Source organism: Pan paniscus, chromosome 4, assembly GCF_029289425.2.
Source record: "Pan paniscus chromosome 4, NHGRI_mPanPan1-v2.0_pri, whole genome shotgun sequence".
Classification (NCBI taxonomy): domain Eukaryota; kingdom Metazoa; phylum Chordata; class Mammalia; order Primates; family Hominidae; genus Pan; species Pan paniscus.
The window spans coordinates 18,618,618-18,638,639 of NC_073253.2; the positions used below are offsets into that span (position 1 = coordinate 18,618,618).

At 38.1% G+C, this 20,022-nt stretch overlaps 1 long non-coding RNA gene across 1 annotated transcript in view; it reads left to right on the forward strand.

Moving 5' to 3' along the window:
- LOC134730421 (uncharacterized) overlaps positions 1-20,022 on the forward strand; it is a 439,770-nt gene that overhangs the window by 195,841 nt on the left and 223,907 nt on the right. The window contains exon 2 of the long non-coding RNA XR_010112180.1: positions 17,750-17,821. This is a non-coding gene — a long non-coding RNA (uncharacterized LOC134730421). The remainder of the gene's footprint in view (positions 1-17,749; positions 17,822-20,022) is intronic.

Consider the following 20,022-nt stretch of genomic DNA (forward strand, 5'->3'; position numbering starts at 1 on the left):
CACACTGAACATAAAGACAGACATACACACAAGCGTCAAAGATTTATAACATTCATAATTATTACTGTTTCCTCAAGGACATTCTTAAATGAAACTGTCCCTTTTGTGTGTGTGAAACGTACAAGACAGTGAACAATAATTACTGTACAGTTTGGTGCCAGTACTGAAACTGTGGTAACATACTGAGAGTGGCTTCAGGACCCTCAGGTGTCCACAAACCACAATTTGAGAACCACCAGGAAGAAGCTATACTATTCCCTTCCCTACCCCAAAGCAAAGCAGAGAAGCGAAGTAACACATTTATTCCTCTCTCACATATCAGTATGACTGGTGTAATTTGTCATAGGAATTCTGCTTCATGAGATAAATTAGGAAGCTGGGTTTTGCTATATTGTGGTTAATATCATCCTCAGTGATGCTGTCCCCATCAGGCTGCTTGCCACTCTGCTCTGGCTTGTGGTGAAAGGAAAAAAAAAAAAATCACAGTTGACCATTGTTTTTGAAAGCATGTAAAATAGAGATTGTTCATCTCAACTTTTCATTCACATTCCATTGGCAGAAACTTGGTGCATTTCTTCTAGACTCATTACTAGAAGAGCTAGGAAATTAGACTCTAGCTCAGCAGGTATGTACCCAGGAAAAAAGAAAGGATGAATTTTGAGTGTGTTTGTGTTCGTGTGTGTGTGTCTTGGTGGAGGGGGAAAATAGACTGGCACTCTCCCATCATTTTTGAATTTCAAGGATTTTTAAAATTAGAAGCTTCCAAATTTTCTTCTATTTCAAAGAAGTGTATTAAAATTGGTAGTTTAAAAAGAACTATAGAATTTTATAGGCAGATAAACTATCATTTATCTGTTAGGTTGAAAGTAAAACTGGGAATATCCAGTTTTCATTTCCTCATCTAAGGAAAATCTTCATAAAATGCCCTAACCAACAATAAATGACTCAAAATAGGCACTTGAATGGGGAGATAAAATGAAAGAAGAAAAATGAAGTGACAAATGAAACTTTATATATACTTAATGTAATGATAGTATGCTTGAAATTTTGTACTATCAGGCGTAGCAAAACTTGTTGACAGGAGTATTTACATAGTGAGGACAAGAAAATAAATGATTATAAATAGTACATAATCATTTTAGAAACAAGATATGACAGGCAAACTAGAGCAAAGAGAAATAAAAATGTTCTTTTAAGGTTAAAAGCTCTTAAGTTAGGTAAAATATTATGTTGTGTAATGATATAAGACAATTTGCTTGAAAGACATGTTCCTCATAAAACTGTAAGCACCAAACCACTTAGCATTCTCAACATAAAGCCTGATCTATTAGAGATGCAGGGAGAGCTTAATAAAATAGAGTTATACTCAGGGAATGTAATATATCTTTTTGAAAATTAGAAAGGCCTACTAGAATTAAATAAATGAGAACATATAGGAACAGAATACTGTAATAAACTACAGTCCGACATAAATATCTGATTTGCATTCTATGAATATTGAATACATATAATTTATTGGTATCTGAGGAATACTTACAAAACTGATCATGTACTTGGCTATAAGTAAAGCCTTAAAGTTTTTTAAAGTACATATTTCAAAGGTTATAACCATTGCCATAAATTCAATAAACTTAGAAATAAATTATAAAAATTCAAACTACTTCAAAATAAGAAACACTTTCATAATAATGTTTAGCTTCTGAATAAAAAAGGAAATACTTCTGAAGTTACAATCTTTAGGAAAGTCAATGAAAAGGAGTATACCTTAATAATGAACTAATGAACCACTTACTTGAAAATGTTTAAATACCTTTATATTCAACATTGGCAGGGCGTGGTGGCTCATGCCTGTATTCCCAGCACTTTCAGAGGCCAAGGCGGACAGATCACCTGAGGTCAGGAGTTTGAGATCAGCCTGACAACATGGTGAATCCCCGTCTCCACTAAAAATACAAAAACTAGCTGGGCATGGTGGCAGGTGCCTGTAATCCCAGCTACTCGAGAGGCTGAGGCAGGAGAATCCCTTGAACGTGGGAGGCAGAGGTTGCAGTGAGCCGAGATTGTGCCACCACACTCCAGCCTAAGCGACAGAAGGAGACTCCGTCAAAAAGAAAGAAAGAAACAAAACAACAACAACAAAAAACCTTTATATTCAAAATTGACTGAAAATAATAATTGGGGAAAGTCTTCATTATCTTGTTTTAACCAGCTTTGCTGCCCTAAAAAATAAGCCTAACATGATTGTGACTTACAATAGCCAAGATTTACTTTCTTGCTTATGTCATACGAGGGCTGCATTGGCTGTGGCTCTTCTCCAGGCAAACAGGGCTGAGGTCTAAGACTCAAATTGAGACTCAGTCACTATCTGGAGAAGCCAAGCAAAAAGCAATAACCACACAACTTCGTTAACAGCATTTTCTTACACATTTCTACTCAGATGTCATTGAGCAACCAAATCACATAGCCAGGTCTGACAATGTGGGCAGTGGCCACGTTACTTATCAAGAGGCACTGAAAATCACAGGACAAGGGCAGGGATGCATCTTATTACATGTATAAGAATAGAAACGGGAAAAATGATTCTGAAAAAAAATAAAATAATGTGCCATTACATTAAGTTTCCACTCTTACATTAAAAAGCTCATTGTAAACCAAAATTAACTGAAGGAAAGTTCATTAAAAATAAAAGCTAAAATTAATATAAAATATATTACATTAGGAACAATAAATAATACTATAGCCACAGGCAGAGAAATGACAGATCAAATTTATGAATCTAATTTGCTGCATGTGAAATTCTGGAAACAAAGTTAAGACCTAGTAAAACCTTACACTTACCCAGCAGAAAATTAACAAGTTGTTAAAGAAAGAGTATAACGTGTTAATACACTCATAACATACTCATAGGTAAGTTAATGTTAACTTATAAATAACGATTTCACAGCTGAATTTTATCTAATCTTGGAAAAATAAATGTTTCTTAACTATCCACAGGGACATTCATTTTACATGGATTGAAAAACTTTATACTACATACAGCTCATATCCCTAAAACTGGGAAATCATAAATCATTTTACTTATAGATATGTATCAAAATTTGAAATAAATTGTTACCAAATGATGTCAGTAGACTGTCAGAATAATTACAATCTGAGTTTTTTGATGGAAGGTTAGAGTCATGTATAAAAATTAAAATATGTTATATCATCAAATTAATGGTAAAAAAATTGTGATTCATTAATAGATGCTTAAAGGGAGCTTACCAAAGTCCAGGAGTCATTCTTAATAGAAATCTTAATTAAATAGAAGAAATATATCGCATATTATAAATCTAAACATTTAAATTAAGCTCTTAATGCAACAATAATGCTTCATTAAAACCTGTTCCAAACATCAGTGGCTTTCACCAACCATGTTTATTTTGCTGTTGTGATGGTTAATTTTATGTATTAACATGCTAGACCATGGTTAATTTGGTCAACATGGGTTTAGGTTTGCTGCGAAGTTATTTGTTGATGTGATTAACATTTACAATCATCAGCTGACTTTGAGTAAAGCAGATTGTCCTCCATAATGTGGGTGGGCCTTATCCAATTATTGGAAGACTTTTGTCTTTTTTTTTTTATTATACTGTAAGTTCTAGGGTACATGTGCACAACTTGCAGGTTTGTTACATATTTATACATGTGCCATGTTGGTGTGCTGCACCCATTAACTCATCATTTACATTAGGTATATCTCCTAATGCTATCCCTCCCCCCCTCCCCCCACCCCACGACAGGCTCCGGTGTGTGATGTTCCCCCATCCTGTGTCCAAGTGTTCTCATTGTTCAGTTCCCACCTATGAGTGAGAACATGCGGTGTTTGGTTTTTTGTCCTTGCGATAGTTTGCTCAGAATGATGGTTTCCAGCTTCATCCATGTCCCTACAAAGGACATGAACTCATCCTTTTTTATGGCTGCATAGTATTCCATGGTGTATATGTGCCACGTTTTCTTAATCCAGCCTATCATTGACGGACATTTAGGTTGGTTCCAAGTCTTTGCTATTGTGAATAGTGCCACAATAAACATACGAGTGCTTGTGTCTTTATAGCAGCATGATTTATAATCCTTTGGGTATATCCCCAGTAATGAGATGGCTGGGCCAAATGGTATTTCTAGTTCTAGATCCTTGAGGAATCCCCACACTGTCTTCCACAATGGTTGAACTAGTTTACAGTCCCACCAACAGTGTAAAAGTGTTCCTGTTTCTCCACATCCTCTCCAGCACCTGTTGTTTCCTAACTTGCTAATGATCACCATTCTAACTGGAGTGAGATGGTATCTCATTGCGGTTTCGATTTGCATTTCTCTGATGGCCAGGGATGATGAGCATTTTTTCATGAGTCTGTTGGCTGCATAAATGTCTTCTTTTGAGAAGTGTCTGTTCATATATTTCACCCACCTTTTGATGGGGTTGTTTGATTTTTTCTTGTAAATTTGTTTAAGTTCTTTGTAGATTCTGGATATTAGCCATTTGTCAGATGGGTAGATTTTAAAAATTTTCTCCCATTCTGTAGGTTGCCTGTTCACTCTGATGGTAGTTTCTTTTGCTGTGCAGAAGCTCTTTAGTTTAATTAGATCCCATTTGTGAATTTTGGCTTTTGTTGCCATTGCTTTTGGTGTTTTAGACATGAAGTCCTTGCCCATGCCTATGTCCTGAATGGTAATGCCTAGGTTTTCTTCTAGTGTTTTTATGATTTTAGGTCTAACATTTAAGTCTTTAATCCATCTTGAATTAATTTTTATATAAGGTATAAGGAAGGGATCCAGTTTCAGCTTTCTACATATGGCTAGCCAGTTTTCCCAGCACCATTTATTAAATAGGGAATCATTTCCCCATTTCTTGTTTTTGTCAGTTTTTTCAAAGATCAGATGGTTGTAGATGTGTGGTTTTATTTCTGAGGGCTCTGTTGTGTTCCAATTGTCTATATCTCTGTTTTGGTACCAGTACCATGCTGCTTTGGTTACTGCGCACTTGTAGGAGCAAAGACTGAGGTTTCCCAAAGAAGGAATATGCCTTACAGCTACAATAGAAGTCCCATCTGATTTTCCAGCCTGCTGGCCTTTGCTACACATTTCGGACTTGCCAGCCTTCCCAATCTCATATGCCAATTCATAAGTAAATTCCTTAAAATAAATTTATCTTTATACCTAGATACCTCTCTCTGTCTTTCTGGTGTCTATGTCTCTATATGCCTATCTATCTAGTTCTAATATCTATTATATCTATTTCTAATACTATACAATAAACTATGAGAAAAAATATATAGAGAGATATGTAGATAGATTGATACATACATACATACACAGAGATAGGTAGATGATAGAGATGATAGGTAGATAGATACATAGATACATAAATACAGAGAGGTAGATGATAGATAAATAGATAGATAGAGAGATAGATGATAGAGATAGATAGAGATAGATAGAGACGGATAGATAGATACATAGATAGACAGACAGATATCCCATTGGTTCTGTTTCTCTCAAGAATCCTGACTTGTATACCCACTCACAGATATGAGGCCTAATTGCAGTTTAGTGCGTCTTGTCTGGTGGTCAGCCTGGTGGCTCTGCTTTAGACTATGGATTGGATTCAGGTCTACAACACGTGCACTCAGCCCAGTTAAAGGGGCAGTGTATTCTTGCCCACACATGCAAGAGGACAAGGCAGACTGCCACGCAATCCAATTGAAAGACTCTGCTTGAATTGTATCTAATCACATCTCATTGCCAAGACAAAGTCAAAGGAACAAGAAAGTACATGCCATCCCATGGAAAAGAAAGGAAATATTTGTTGAGGAAAACCCTATATAGCACAATACTAAAATTCAAATACTAATTTTTGTGTAAATCAGGGAAAACCTAGAATTTGTTAGGTTATAATTTTTTATGATTTCTTTGGAAATTTTTTTTGACTGAAATAAGATGGTAAAATAAAATAGGTGGTTTTTCACATTGCATGGCATATCAAAACATCTCCTGAGCTCCACAAATATGTACACCTACTATGTACCCACAAAAATTAAAAATAAAAAAAATTAAAAATAAGTGGTTTAAAAAACGCTCAAATATAAAAGATACAATCATTTATTGTTGATGATAAGTTAATTTGCTTTTTGGAATATCCATTTTCTGTTAAACTACTCTAAAAGATTATAATTTTTATTTGTATTTTGTAGGATGAATGAAAAATACAGTCAAATATACATACACTACAATTTTTTATATTGAAGATGACCATGTCATGTGAAATGGAAAAAGAATCACACCCCAAAATTACAAATAATTTCCAAAATATTTAGAGTTAAATTTAGTAATAAAGGTACTGGACTTGATTTAATTTTAATTTTTAATTTGTATGGGCACACAATAGGTGTATATATTTATGGGATACATGAGATATTTTGATACAGTCATACAGTGTGTAATTATCACATCAGAGTCAATGATGTATTCATCACCTCAAGCATTTATCATTTCTTTTTGTTATAAACATTCCAATTATACTTTTTTAGTTATTTTAAAATGTACAGTAAATTATTGATGACTGCCATCACCTTGTTGTGTTATCAAATACTAGATCTTATTATTTTAACTGTATTTTTGTACTGACTGACCATCCCCACTCCCCCTACCCACTATTCTGCCCAGTTTCTGCTATCATTCTATTCTGTATCTCCATGAGTTAAATATATATAATATATATATATATATATATATATATATATATATATATATATATTTTGGCTTCCAAAAATGAGGGAGAACATGCCACGTTTGACTTTCTGTGCCAGGCCTATTTCACTTAGCATAATGTCCTCTAGTTTTATCCATGTAAGGTACTGAACTTTTAAAAAAGTATTGAATCTGATGGAAAGTCTTCACTGAAGAGCTGAGCAAGTGAAAATCCATACCATATTTTTTGAAGGAAATGTTTAATGTATGTAAAATAGTAAATAATTGGTGTGTTAGGCCATTCTTGCATTGCTATAAATAAATACCTGAGACTGGGTAATTTATAAGAAAAGAGGTTTAATTGGCTCATGGTTCTGCAGGCTGTACGGGAAGCATGGTGCCAGCATCTGCTCCACTTCTAAGGCGGTCTCAGGGAGCTTACAGTCATGGTAGAAGGCAATGCAAAAGCGGGAACATTGCATGATAAAAGCAAGAGCAAGAGAGAGAGAGTAGGGAGGAGGTGCCACACAATTTTAAATGACCAGATATTGCAAGAACTCACTCACTATTGCAAAGAAAGCACCAAACCATGAGGAATTTGCCACCATGATCCAGTCACCTCCCACCAGGCCCCACCTCTAGCATTGGGAATCACAATTCAACATGAGACTTGGGCAGGGACAAATATCCAAACTATATAAATCGGTAAACACATTAACATCAGTAAATCCATTTGCTCCTATTCTACTTAGCATATCACATTGTAAATTAACTCATAATTTAACATTTCATATGGATGACATATGTTGAAAGATTGTCAAAATAATATACAACAAAATATGATGAAAAATATTTGCCTTAGCAAATAGTGAATATAGAACAATGAGTTCTATGATACTAACATTAACCAAAAGATCATTGGTACAGAATAGACAGTAGAGATTAATGTGAACTATTGCTGGTGGTGTCAATCATATTATATTTATTAACTTTTTATTGCCCCTCTCCATTGCTTTGCAGCTTTAGAGACAGGGTGGAAAGTGGGATATGAGTAGTGTGCACTAATTCCTATTGGATCTATTATCAAGGAACAAGAAAAATAAGCACAAAAAAGAATTGGCCAGTTTGCAAGCATGAAAAAGAACAGAATTTACAAACGCAATGTATTTTTAAATGATAAAAGCCACATAGGGATATGTGCCTACAATATGATTATTGTTAGAATTTTTATAAATCAGAAAATGTCAAAGTCCATGTATTCATAAAATTATTTGTATCTGATATGTATTAATAATGAGAAAAGATGTGCGACATGGAAGGATCTGGGTTGTTGTATTGGTTACTTTGATAGAGGAAGATAGGGAAGAGTTAAGTAACACCAAAAACAACAACGTCCATAAAGTTCGAAATAAATGAGATCATGGCATCACCTCCCGAACCCGCTATTTGCAGGAGTGAAGGCAGGCTAAAGGTGAGGTCCACCTAAAGGCAGAGAGGAACATGCACTCTGAAGTGTGGAGTGTGTTCCAGTCTTCCTGTGCAGAGGTCAGGTCAAACAAAACTTCCAGGGGAAATCTGGTCTCATCACTACACCCTTACCAAACACACGATGACAATGATGTAAAATTTCTCTGCTCAGATTGCCCTTATCTAAGACTTTCTCCTCAGCCCTCTCAGCTGCTGCATCAAACAGATGTCATTCCATTCAAATCAGTTCCATTCATTTTGACAATGTGCACTGAGGGCTCACAAAACCCCAGTCCATGTGCTGGGCACAGGGATAGAATGTTGCACAAAACACAGTTCTTGTCCTCCCGGCATAATTCCTAGTATAGAATGTGAGCAATCAAACAATTCCAATAGCCCATCGGGAAGGTTCCAGGGGTGCAAACACAGTGTTACAAAGGCATTTATTAGGGGCAGACGTCTCATTTGGGTGAGTCAGTTAGGTTTTTCTGGAAAGATTGGGTCCAATTTGAAATCTAAATGATAAATAGATGTCCTCTGTAGTTAATGCACTTGACTCCACAAACATGGTTCATACACAAATACCACACTTGACCTGTTTTTCTTTTATTCTAGAAAGAGAAACATATTGATTTCAGATCATAAAACATAATACAGATAACAAAGTAGATTAAAGTGAAGCCAGGATTTTTACTGCAGAGAAAGATCATTTAAAGGATGACAAATAGAACTCTCAAAGCCTTTCCTTTTTTCCTTACTATCAAAATCAAGTAAATGTGTATTGCAAAAACAAGAAAAAAAATTGGAAGTATGAATTCATTTACTGAGTGAAAGATATACACATGGGAAGAATTTGTAATATAAAATAGAAATTTAAAAGTACCATTAATGATGAAAATTAAAATAGTTACCATTAAAATACCTTTAGGTCTATTAATTATTTAACCATCCCCCAAAACCTATGAGATATATTATATACGTTAATAAAAGCTAAATGTAATAGTAGATTTAAATCTGGGTCAAGAGTAGTAAGAATACAAGTTAATATTGAAGAAATGTAAGTTGTTAGCGGCAGGCATTGAGTTCAAACTCAAAGGTTTCCTACTCTGTGCAGAACTATAGGAAAAAGAGAAAAATAATAAAATAAGTTCAGTCATCTGTCCCTTAGGGATACATTTTGAGAAATGTGTTGTTAGGCAATTTTGTTGTTGTGCAAACATCAGAATGTACTTGCACAAGCCTGACACCAGGATTTTGGCTCTCCCTCCACGGCTCCAAAACTCGTGTGTTCCATCCCAGCAGCTGTAACACCGTCTTTTCTACAGTCATCCCTATTCACACTGAGATCCTAACCTAGATCTAACCTACTACACACTTAGGGTCCTAGGCTACAAATATGGACAACGTGTTACTGTACTGAACACTGTAGGCAGTTGTAACAAAATGGTTAGTATTTGTTTATCTAAACATAGAAAGAGTACAGTACAAATAAGACATAAGAGATTTTTTAAAATGCACCTGAACAGGGCATTTTGTACAAATGGAGCTTGCAAGACTGGAAGTTGTCTCGGTGAATCAGCAACTGAGTGATGAGTGAAAGTGAAGGTCTAGATTACACTACCATAGACTTTATAAACACTGTACTTGGGCGATACTAAATTTTTTAAAAATATTTTTTCTTCCATAATAAGTTAGCCCTAGCTTATTGTAACTTTTAAATTCGAAAGTTTTTATTTTTAAACACTTTTTCTCTCTTTTTTGCAGTGACACAGCTTAAAACACCAACACACTGAAGAGATGCATAGTATTTTTTGTACTCTTATTCTATACGCTTCTTTCTATTTGATTTCTTTTTACTTATTAAACTTTTCTGTTAAAAACTAAGACATGAATATGCACATTAGCCTAGACCAGGATGATCAATATCACCATCTTTCACCAGCACATCTTGTCCCACTAGAGGTCTTCAGGGGCAATAACACAGATGGACCAAACTGTCATTACATGGTGCATGATGGTAACTCTAAGTGTACAAAGTGGATCAAGAGATTCCGCAAGAAAGGGGCAGACAAATTGGGACTGGAACAAAACTCAAATTTTATAACAGAAAACTTAGACGCCTGAATTTGGAGAGGAAAATATTTGTTAATGTAGGAGAAAATATCCTAAAGCGATGTAATAAATACTGTGAATTTTGAAAATTCAAGGAAAAAAGAGAATCCTACAAGCATGTAAGTAAAAACAACACACACACACACACACACACACACACACACACACACACACGTACATTTACATATTAGCAACATGGGAATAGTAATGATAATGCCTCAACCTCTCAGGTCGGAGCAGCATGCGAAGCCTGGGACCAGTTTGTTTCATACTGAATTTAATTAAGTCTACTATCAACAGGATTACAAGCAGCAGCACTCGCCTCAGTTATACATACCTCTTCTCCTGCCCACACATTCCCACTCAACTATTATAAGTCCCAGGGGTAACAGTAGGTCCTACTCCAGATAATCAAGATATAGATTGAGGCCAGTCTACTCATTATGACCCAAGGAGGGAGTTTAGAGTAATCTCCGGATCTTGATATATTTGCCAACAATATCAATAATTACAAGGGACAAAAGACGAGCCAACAAGCAGCTCCCATCCCCAGTGAACACTGCCCTTGCCCCCCTCGCTCTATATACAAACATATAACCCAAAAAGGCATGGGTCACTCCAGTTTGAGACTTGCTGTTAAACTTGATTTGAACCCCTGTTGCATTGGTTTGGTCAAGTCACATGGGCAGTGTCACCAATTAGCCTTGAATGCCATACCTGGCACAATTCAAGGCCAAGTGAGCCTTAGGAGAAGCAGATGTCTTTGCATCAGTGAGACGGATGCAAACAAAGTTGGGTCAGTCCAAGTGTTTGAAAACATATGAGGGAGTCCACACCCAGGAGCTGCCTCTGAGAAGGCATCAGGTACAGCAGGGTACTGATGGCCTGTCCAAAAGTACTTTTGTGTTTTTCTAGCACATGGACGGCAATGACAAGTCTGATAGGGGGTGAGGTTGCCAGCTGCAGCTGCTGCCTGGCTAAGGAGGACCACAGGATTGTTTTGTCATGGCATGGTGCTGAAATGGTGCTGCATCCATCTGGCAAGGAGAACACGAATTGCATCCTCTTTTTTGCATATTTTGGGGACTAACATGTTTCTTCTCCTGACACCAGGGTTCTGGCTCTCCCTCCATAGCTCCAAAAATGGTGTATTCCATTCCAGCAGCTATAACATCATCTTTTCTCTCCAAAAATGGTGTATTCCATTCCAGCAGCTATAACATCATCTTTTCTACAGTCATCCCTATTCACATTGAGATCTTAAGAATCAGATATAATGGGATAAGACATTTTTAAAAAATTTCCAGACACCTATGTAATCCCCTACCTTGACTTACAAGGGACAGTATAGGGGGCTACAGAGATTAGTGAGTCACTCAGGTAGTCATTGCTTATTTGATCTACGTCAAGTCATCCTAACATTCCAGAATTTAGTTTCAATCCTCCAAGACCCCTTTTATCTGAGCTGTCACCTGGAGGGTGCACCTACCAAGTTTGCCTGAGGTTGAGGTTAGGGGAAAGCAAAAATTATTATGCCCAGGAATGGTAGGAAAAAATACTGAATCTTCAAAATGTTCTAGATAATCCTTTACTGGAATTATTACCCAGAAAGCAACCAAGAGAAGTTCTCCTCTTTGTAAGGACAGTCACATTCAGTGACCACCTGCTTTATTATAAAGTGTGTGGCCCAGGAGAGTGTGAGAAAGGGAAAACAGAAATATTTTGAGTCAATTTCTGAGGGATTTCTTTCATTGCTCAACAAGATCAAATGCCCATGGACAGTGGGGCATGTGACATGTCCACCAAATACCTTGATTATTGTTCCATTGTTGAGTAGACTTTTTGACAAATTGTGCACCATTTTCAGATGGTTTATGATCTGGAAAGCAGAAAACATGAAAGAGTTTAGTTAAGGGCTACAGTATTGTAAGAGTTGAAAGATAGGATTAGAACAGAAAACCATTAGCTGGAAAGTATGGACAATGACCAGACCCAAAAACTGTCAAAGATCTGATGTAGTCAGATCTGATGTCCTCAGCAGCCATGGGTGAAAACAATGCCCATGCGATATGGCCTCTCTTACCGTAAGACAAACAGGCTAACATTTTGCAGGAGCCACAAGTCGGCCACATAGTGGTGGCTTTTGCATCAGAAACATAAAAGACCTTTCCTTTGTGCCCAGTCTGTGAGGGGGAGGTGCTGGTGCATCCATTTTGATGATGGATGTGGGAAGCAATTATAGCAAAATGGACAGCACAAGCTCGATCACATTGGCTCCAGCTGGTGTCATTAGAGAAGAGTTTCATCTGCCCCCACTGTGAGCACCTGTGTGAGAGACCCAGGCTGCTCAGTCCTCACCATGGCGAACTTTAAACTGGTAGTCTGTGGGCTTCCAAGTGGTAGACGGGATGGCTGTGCCATTGAACACAGCTCCATGTGTTAGTAATCTAACCTTCCAGCTCCTCAGGAGCCTTGCCTGAGGCAAGGACTTCTAACTCATCCCACTGTGCCCACTGGCTTTCGGCACAGGCGGCCTTCCAGAGCTATTGCTGGGGCTGGATTGCTGCTACCACCCGCATGACACCAGCAGCTCTTGGCATAACAAGAGCGGATCTTCTTGGTGGGGACCGAGGCATATTGAAAGTACTTTTGTGTGTGTCATGGCTGGGGGTGTCATTGTTATGAGGTTTACATTGTTGCGTTTCCCATCATTATGTATAAGAGACAATAAATTCTCCCAATTCAGGGAATGACACATCTAGGCATGTAAAGAGATGATCTCTGTCCCCTCCAGGCTGGTCCAGCAGAATCAGTTCCCAGGCCCAGTCATTTAAAAGCAACTGTAGATGGAAGGCCCCATGGAGCTAAAGCTTTTGCTTCAGAAAGTGGAGTGAGGGGTCAAGTTTCCCCAAAGATGTCAACTGACATTTTTTTATGTAAAACTGAGATGACGCTAGGGCCACAATATAGTGGGCTCTTGAATACAGCATTTCCATTTTCCAGAGAGGATCACGGGGCCCTTTCTTTGTTAGTTGTTGAGTAGGAATTGACTCGTGACTAAATGGGCTCTGTGAGTCAGGAATTCAGTGTTAGGAAAGCCGCTGACCAGCGGCCCTTTTTGGTTTGTTTTTAACATTGTGCACTTGGGGGCAGAGTCCGGCAGGTGGCGCTACTCAGCTGGAAATGGTTTCTCTGAGTTTGGGCAGCAGTTACATTTTTTAACTAGAGCTGAGTTCTTTCTTCTACCTGGATTCTGTGTTGTTTCTGCTGGACCAATCCGGAGGGGACAGAGATTGCTTCTCTACATGCTTAGATGTGGCATTCCTTGAACTGAAAGAATTTATTGTCTCTTACACATAATGGATGGGAAATACAACAATGTAAAAATGTAACAATGTAACAATGACACCCCCAGCAATGACATACACTAAAGTACTAATGTTCCCGGGTCCCCATCAAGAAGACCATTTTGACTTCTCTTCACTAGTAAAAATTGTATTAATTGAATTTGGTAACTTTTGCCCCCAAAATTTGAACACTGACCAAGTTGTTTAACACATGCATGAGTTGACTCTGCAGCAACATGTTATCCCATGGCCAGGATGCTGAGCAGTGCAGGAAGAAGGATGTCAAAGGCCGGAGAGAAATAATGGGAAGGAAACATAGTTTTCCCCCTCTTTGGCCTTTTATCTCTGCTTTCACAGACTACTGCAGCGTTGTCCTGCAGTCCTCAATGCTTTTGCTAGTCTATTCCTAACATTCTCTTTTCTCCTGAGACCTGGTAAGAAGGTGAATACATAACCTGAATCCAAGAGACACATAAAAGTTGGAATCCCTGCCTTTTCAAAGTTCCCATACATATAACCAGAGGGTGCCTATGGCTCTCAGTGTTCTTTAGGGACAGGGAGATCTTGGCTATGGATTGTTGAAAGGAAAACTTAAGATAAATTCAATTTAATGGAGTTTAATTGAGCAAAGTACGATTCACAAATCCAGTAGCCAGAATAGGCTCAGCATGACTCTGGGGCTGCCAAGTGGTCAGATAATATTTATGGACAGAAAAAGAAAAGTGACATACAGAAAAGGGAAGAGAGGTGCAGAAAACAGCTGGATTGGTTACAGCTCTGAATTTGCCTTATTTGAACACAGTTTATACAGTTAGCCAGTCTGTGATTGCCTGAAACTGATTGGTACAAGAGTAGATTACAGTCTGCTTACACATCCTATTAGGTTACAGTTTTCTATGTAGAAAGAAACCTTTAGTCTGAACTTAAAGTATGTAAGGAGGCAGCTTCAGGCTAATCTTAACATGCCTAATCTCCTTTATTTTTAAAGCAGCTGAGATCCATGCAGAGGAAAGGGAGCGATCAGAGGGTACCGAGGGAGAGAGTGACTTCATACTACAGCAAGCTGGCTTTGCGTTTACTCTCTTTAAGAATAGCTGCCCACTTAATTTCCACCAGAGGAGCTTCTAATGTTGTTTGCTCAATCAGAGGTCTATGTTGAATAGCAAATAGCATGTTTCTCATTTTTGATACTCTTTATTCAGTTTTGGGGACTTCTTGGCTTCGAAGCCGCATCTGTCTTGCCTTTCCGCAGGGGCTGCTGGGCTTCCTGCCCCTTGTCATAGCAGCATCCCCTTCTTGTCCTCCCCCCAAGGAGAGTGAGTCACAAGGTGTGCTTGTTGAAATTCTACCTCTAACTATTCACGTTCATTAACAGGAAAGTGCATGGAAGTGCACTGACGTGTTGTGAAATGCTACGAAGAAAAATAAAGCAGAAATTCCTAGGTGTTGATGGATGGAATTGCATTTTAAATAGGTGGTAGAATGAACATCGTGGAAAAGATGATATTTAAACTTGAAAGATGTTAGAAAGCAAGCCACATAAATATCCTGGGAAATAACCTTCCAGGAAGAGGGAACAGCAAGTGGAAACTCTCTGAGGGAAAAGCATGCCATGTTTGCCAGGACTGCAGATCGTTATTGTGGATTAAATTAGCCAAAGGGTAGGATTTGAGATCGGAGAAGTAGTGGTGGTCCAGATTCGGGAGGATCCTGTGGCCCACACTAAGTGCTTTACTTCAATCTAAGTGAAAAGGAGAGATAATGGAAGTTTCTGAAATGGCAATTTGACTTATGTTTTAAAAAAACAAATTGGGCGACTGCATTGAGAGTAGTATATGAACAAGTAAGGGAAGGGATAGAGAGTTCATTTGAAGAGCACTGCAGCAATCCTGTTGAGAAAAGACAATGGCTTACAGTAAAGTAGTGATAAGGGAAGACCTAAGAAATCACTGGATTTCATATCTGTTTTGAAAATGAAGGTGGCAATATTTGTTGCTCACTTAGATAGGTAAAAGTCAAGAATGAATGTATTTTGCTACAATCTTTAAGAATGACAAGGTTTAGTAGTAACAATATCTATTTGAATGTTCTTTTTATTCTTTCTCTTGATAGCCTTTTTGTTCTTCCTTTTAATCCAGATAGCTATATGCAAGCATTTCCTAATTTATATACTTTTATTGGTCTGTCAAAATCAGGCTTAAGTTATCTCACCAAACATATTTTCAATATTTGACAACGGAGCCAGCCATTATTAACGTACTGTGAATTTCTCAATTAATAACCTGCTTCAGCATTTAGTTAATTTTTGTTTGTTTACACAGTCATTCCCAAGCATTAATTTCTTATTTGCTGAATCACGATAACAAATAACATATAAAATCAATTGTATAACTTGACACTCTATTTCGTTTACCTTTAATAAAAAATATATACATTCATTTGTGGTTTTATTAATACTGAAAATACATAGAGAAACAGGCACCTTTTCTTTTAGTTAATTCCAACCTTTACGTAAGTCGACAGAAGAAATTCCGAACTAAAATTTCTAAGATGGTAATTTTTTGAGGGGGTTGTAAATTTATTGTCAGCTATTTTTACTGATATATTTTCATTGTCTCCTAATCAATTTTTAATTATATTTTAAATTTTATAATATTAGATAAGTGAGCTTTCACTTTCAAAGTAAGTAACTTAAAAATGGCATTTTTTTGAGAACATGTAACAAGTTTTATTGTGATAGGAAAATATAAATAATGATTTGTTTGTTTTGAAACTTCAGATTGGATTGTATTTTGTATAATATGGAATATTTGATTAAGCCATACCCTTGGTGAAATTTACACCTGATGTGGCTGCTCTATTTTGAAAGGAAACAGCTGTTTTTCTAACGTTTCTGTGGTTTTATGAACACGATGTTTCCTTTATGAGACAAAGTGGATTCAAATTAGCTCTCAACTCCCTCCAGGAGCAAGTTGCGCAAATGTTTTGTAACTTACTATTGCTTGGTAAATGTTAGATTGCAGATTATCCTAGGTGCAATGCCTAGGGTTCCTTAAGTGCCGTCATTTACTTGTTTATTTTCTTCTCAGGCTAGGGAATTACTTTATGAACTCAGAGTCGTAAAAGAGAGCAACCAAGTGGGAAGAAAGACATTTGGTATAATACTTCATTGACTGAAAAGGAAATTGGATTTTACCTATTGCAAAGGAGGTCACAAATTTTATTGTTAAATGGGCTAAAGTGTACTTATTTAATAAGATGTGGGCTTAAAATGGAAGACTTCTTTAATCTCAGGCCTCCAGCAAATACACAATAATTTATATTTTTTCACAGAATTTTCACATTTGGTAACCTTAAACTTTTATGGTAACTTTGATCGATTGTTTTCCATAATTGTTTTTGACCTTGCTATAATGGATAAAGCATACTTGTTTAAACACAAACATCCTTATGTGGGAATAGAGTTATTTATATTTGACATAAGTTTCTGGAAGTGATATATAAGGCAGCCGAAATGCATTAAGCTATGAACTTAATGTTGAAAGAAGAAAGTAGTTAAATATATGTGCAGAGTGCTTATGCTGGCAAGAATTCCAATCCAGTCTTGGCCTGAATTGCTTTAAGAATCATTGTTTATGTTTTAGGGGAACTACATGCAAAATAGAGAAAATGAAGCAAACAAATGTAGAATTATATAATATACTAGGCTGTAGGCATTCTAAATCCACACCCCCAAATAAAATGAAATAATGTTATCTGAATATCATACCTGTTACTTTGGTGTGGGCCACAGGATCCTCCCAAATCTGGACCAATAGATGTCTTATTGCATATGAATTGTCTATGTATTATAGTATACATATATCATAATCCTTTTTATAATTTACTCTAAGTTTTCTGAGACTGTGTTGAAAGATATAGGACAAAAAAAGATTTACTGGGACAATGTGAATAATGGAAATTTCTGTTAACTAATGAGATGAATGTCTACACAAAAAAAACGAAAAACGTAGCACACTTTGAATGAATAACAATGCCTAGTTCTTTCTAATGTCATCATAAAGCATGATAAATATTAGTTTTCTTTTCTCTTTCAGGAAAATGAGAGGAGGAACTATGAGTGAAGAAATAAATGCTTTGAAGCTGTAAACTTCCAAACCAAAAGCATGGTGAGTGATGTTTTTCATAATGATCCTTGCATGCTTAATCATATACTGTTATTTGTCCCATTGTGTCTGGAATTGGTGGGTTCTTGGTCTCACTGACTTCAAGAATGAAGCCGCGGACCCTCGTGGTGAGTGTTACAGCTCTTAAGGTGGTGCGTCTGGAGATTGTTCCTTCTGATGTTCGGATGTGTTCGGAGTTTCTTCCTTCTGGTGGGTTCGTAGTCTCACTGGCTCAGGAGTGAAACTGCAGACCTTCGCCGTGAGTGTTATAGCTCTTAAGGCGGCGGGTCTGGAGTTGTCCCTTCCTCCCGGTGGGCTTGTGGTCTCGCTGGCTTCAGGAGTGAAGCTGCAGACCTTGGTGGTGACTCTTACAGCTCATGAAAGCAGTGCGGACCCAAACAGTGAGCAGTAGCAAGATTTATTGCAAAGAGCCAAAGAACAAAGCTTCCACATTGTGGATGGAGACCCTAACGGTTTGCAACTGCTGGCTGGGGCAGCCTGCTTTTATTCTCTTATCTGGCCCCACCCACATCCTGCTGATTGGTAGAGCCCAGTGGTCTGTTTTGACAGGGCGCTGATTGGTGTGTTTACAATCCCTGAGCTAGACATAAAGGTTCTCCACATCACCACCAGATTAGCTAGATACAGAGTGTCCACACAAAGGTTCTCCAAGGCCCCACCAGAATAGCTAGATACAGAGTGTTGATTGGTGCATTCACAAACCCTGAGCTAGACACAGGGTGCTGATTGGTGTATTTACAAACCTTGAGCTAGATACAGAGTGCCCATTGGTGTATTTACAATCCCTGAGCTAGACATAAAGGTTCTCCAAGGCCCCACCAGACTCAGGAGCCCAGCTGGCTTCACCTGGTGGATCCCGCATGGGGGCTGCAGGTGGAGCTGCCTGCCAGTCCCGCGCCGTGCGCCCGCACTCCTCAGCCCTTGGGTGGTCGATGGGACTGGGCGCCTTGGAGCAGGGGGCGGTGCTCATCGGGGAGGCTCGGGCCGCACAGGAGCCCATGGAGCGGGTGGGAGGCTCAGGCATGGCGGGCTGCAGGTCCCAAGCCCTGCTCGGCGGGAAGGCAGCTAAGGCCCAGTGAGAAATCAAGCGCAGCACCGGTGGGCTGGCACTGCTGGGGGACCGCAGCCGCTGGCCCGGGTGCTAAGCCCATCATTGCCTGGGGCCCGCAGGGCCGGCCGGCTGCTCCTCTCACCATGTCACCTCTCACCATGAGGTCTGTATAATTGAAGGTTGCCTAGATTGCATTTTTCACATTGTAGTTTTAACCTGTGAGTTTCAAATCACGTGGGTCTTCCTTTATTTCAATGATTACATTACAATTTCCAGGACCTCCCAAGCCTGGGTAGTCAGATTAACACATTCCCTGTTCTTGATGTTCTTTGCACCCTATTTGAGCTTGTAAATTTTCCAGGCAATCTGGAAACTCTTGGAAGACAATTTACTTAACAGCTGCTTCTGTCAAAACCCATCCTGCGGCTTGTTTGCCTACTGTCTTGTGGATTCTAATTGTTCTCTGCTGCTACAGCTGCTGTCCCAATCCCCTGGTAAAGCCACTGTCTCTTTACCTCCCATACCTAAAACAGCATATCCATAACACACAGCTGTTGAGTATGGCAGGTTTTAGTGAAAATTCCTAATTACACAGACGTAGTTCTGCACAGAGTAGCAAAGGGCATGACTCAAAATTGGAAGTCCTATCTTAGAATTCTGTCTGGTGCTCCTTGACACAGGGGGTTTCTCATGGGGGATATGGTGCTTATTTCCTGCCATAACCTTGCTGGATTCTCTCTCTACCCAAAACTCAGTTCTCTAAATTCCCTCTGGTTCAGTGCCCTGAAACTCTATTCTTTGATGCCAACTTTTGGGAAACTCTAATTTCCTATAAATTTATTTGTTTAAAGCTTTCCCACTTACACAATACTTGCCTATTTTTTATCAAAAAGCACTTGTCTTACTAAGAGTAATGTTGTCTTCCTACACATATCAAGTGAGTTAATATATTTTTCTGTTCTACATATTTATGGATTCATAATTTAATATATTTTTAAAAATCAAATCATAGAGCTGACAAGCACAAGATACTTGGTTACAAATAAAAGAGAACTATAAAAGGTACAAAAATATCTTTAGGCAAACATTTGTAAAAACATCTATAGCAGTACCTGTTAGTTGACATTCAGAA